Source organism: Carlito syrichta, unplaced genomic scaffold (genome assembly GCF_000164805.1).
Source record: "Carlito syrichta isolate Samal-C Ts95f unplaced genomic scaffold, Tarsius_syrichta-2.0.1 Scaffold316822, whole genome shotgun sequence".
Classification (NCBI taxonomy): Eukaryota; Metazoa; Chordata; class Mammalia; order Primates; family Tarsiidae; genus Carlito; species Carlito syrichta.
In genome coordinates this window covers 50,823-53,570 of record NW_007260918.1, presented here as the reverse complement: position 1 = coordinate 53,570, position 2,748 = coordinate 50,823, and positions in this window count along the sequence as shown.

The following is a 2,748-nucleotide window of genomic DNA, read 5'->3' as shown; positions in this document are numbered from 1 at the left end:
AAGTAGCTGGAACTACAGGCGCGTGCTACCACGCCCGGCTCATTTTGATCTATTGTAGAGATGCGGTCTCGCCAAGTTGCCCAGGCGGGTCTCGAACCCGCAGGCTTAGGAAATCCACTCATCTCAGCCTCCCAAAGGCGCAGGGTTACAGGCTGAGCCACCGAGCCCAGCCGCAAACAGATTTTGTTTCCTCTTAGAGGCTAGGTTTTTAAAACTCAGATGTGGCTGGGTGCAGTGGCTCATGCCTGCAATCCCAAGCACTTTGGGAGGCCAAGGCAGGAAGATTGCTTGAGCCCAGGAGTTCAAGAGCAGCCTAGACAACATAGCCAGACTTCGTCGCTACAAAACAACAACAAAAAATTAGCCAGGCATGGTGGTGCATGCCTGTAGTCCCAGATGCTCGGTGATTGTGCCACTGTACTCTAGCCTGGGAGACAGAGTGAGACCTGATTAAAAAAAAAAAAAAAGAAGAAGAAGAAAAGGAAAAGAAAAAACCCACCACCCATATTTCACATAAGGACAGACCTTTGAATTTCCTTTTTTTCTTTTTTTGAGTTGGAGTCTCACTCTGTCGCCCAGACTGGAGTGCTGTGGCACGCTTACGGCCACTGCAGCCTCGACCTGCTGGGCTCCAGCGATCCTTCCGCCTCAGCCTTCCAAGTAGCTGGAACCACAGGCGTGCACTACCATGCCTGGTTAATTTTTGATTTATTGTAGAGATGAGGTCTCGCCAAGTTGCCGAGGCGGGTGTCGAACCCGCGGGTTCAGGCAATCCACTCACCTCAGCCTCCCAAAGGCGCGGGATTACAGGCTGAGCCACCGAGCCCGGCTCATTCTGTGTCATTTTCATCAGGCCAAATCCTCAAGGATTATAAATCAGAGGACCTACCCAGTGCTCAGACACCACCTTCAGGGTGGCTCCCAACTCAGGGCCCCTTGGGAGAATCCCATCTGGCTACCTTGCTTTCTTCAGTTAGTCAGGCATCCATGGGGTCGTTGGCTTATTAGAAACCATACTGCTGCAATCAGAACCTCTTGTAGCTTCTAGAAATCTCTACATTAGTGGTGAGCAACATTTATTTACCCCCATAAGAGCCAATGTTTAGGGGGGAAAATGGTGCTTAGGGGCTACATTTATTTTCATTCCAAATGAAAATAGCTTTGAATCCTGGGAGAGAGGGGGAATGTATTTTTTTCCAGGGTAGAATGTCTGTGCAGCTGAGTAGATTTATGCTATTGGGAAAACGGGACTTTCCAGTTACAAAAATGTTAATATCTGGCATAGTTGAGAGTTAGTCACACAGAGGCAGCTTTCTAATTTTTTTTTAGCCTAACATTAGTTGGCAGACTGAAGGTCTAGATAAACAGAACAGCACAAAACCATTTCTTATCAGTAGCATGCCTCATTCTCCCCCTTGATCAGCCACTTAGACTTCCTTTGATCCAATATGAAAAACAAACTTGTCAGCCGGGCTCAGTGGCTCAGCCTGTAATCCCACGCTTTGGGAGGCCAAAGTGAGTGGATTGCCTGAGTCCGCGGGTTCGAGACCCGCCTGGGCAGGTGAGCTCTCATCTCTACAATACATCAAAAATTAGCCGGGCGTGGTAGCACATGCCTGTCGTTCCAGCCACTTGGAAGGCTGAGGCGGAAGGATCGCCGGAGACCAGCAGGTCGCCGGAGACCAGCAGGTTGACACTGAGACTCCAAATCAAAAAAACAAAAAACAAACAAAAAAAAAGAATTCCAGTCGTCATTCATATGTTTGTAAGTTAGACATTTATTTTCTTTCTTTCCTTATACTTTTTTTTCTTCTTGAGTAGGGTCTCACTGTGTTGCCCAGGCTGAAGTGCAGTGTGCCACCATCACAGCTCATTGCAGCCTCTATCTCCTGGGCTCAGGTGATCCTTCCACCTCAGCCTGTCGTGTGCCACCATGCCTGGCTAATTTTTTTTTTTAAGTCGAGATGAGGGCTTGCTATGTTGCTTAGGCTGGCTTCGAACTCCTGGGCTCAAGGAATCCTCCCGCCTCTGCCTCCCAAAGTGCTAGGATTACAGGCATGAGCCACTGTGCCTGGGCCAAACTACATTTCAGTCAGAACTCAGGTGGTTTCTGTTTAGTTATAAAGGTCAGTCTCAAAACAGCTGCTGTCCCAGGTAGCTAGGGTTTCCCAAGAGGTCCTTAAGGAAGCTCAGAGCAAACCTACCTGAACTGCTTGTTTTAGAGGCTTTAAAAAGTTACACACAAGCCAGGCTCGGTGGCTCAGCCTGTAATCCTGCGCCTTTGGGAGGCTGAGGTGAGTGGATTGCCTGAGCCTACGGGTTCAAGACCTGCCTGGGCAAATTGGTGAGACCTCATCTCTACAATAAATAAATAAAAAAGTTACACACACAAGCACTTATGTGTTATCAGGTAGTGTTTACATACAGCTTATGATTCAAATTATTGTGTAGTTGAAACATCTATTCACTAAATCATTCCTGTTGACCCTAGGTGACCAAAGCTATGATACTAAGATTTTGATCCGTAGGTTTGCGTTCTGGAGTCAAACTGCCTGGGTTCAAATCCCTGAGAAAAGCGTTGTTAATTAATTCAATTACCACTATGATATCACTCCTATGCAGAGGGACCTAAAAACAGGACCAGTGGGGTTAGCAAGCGGTCAAATATGGACACTGCTCTTTTTTTTCTTTTTTTTTTGAGCTGGAGTCTCACTCGGTCGCCCAGACTGGAGGGCAGTGGCCGCTCCC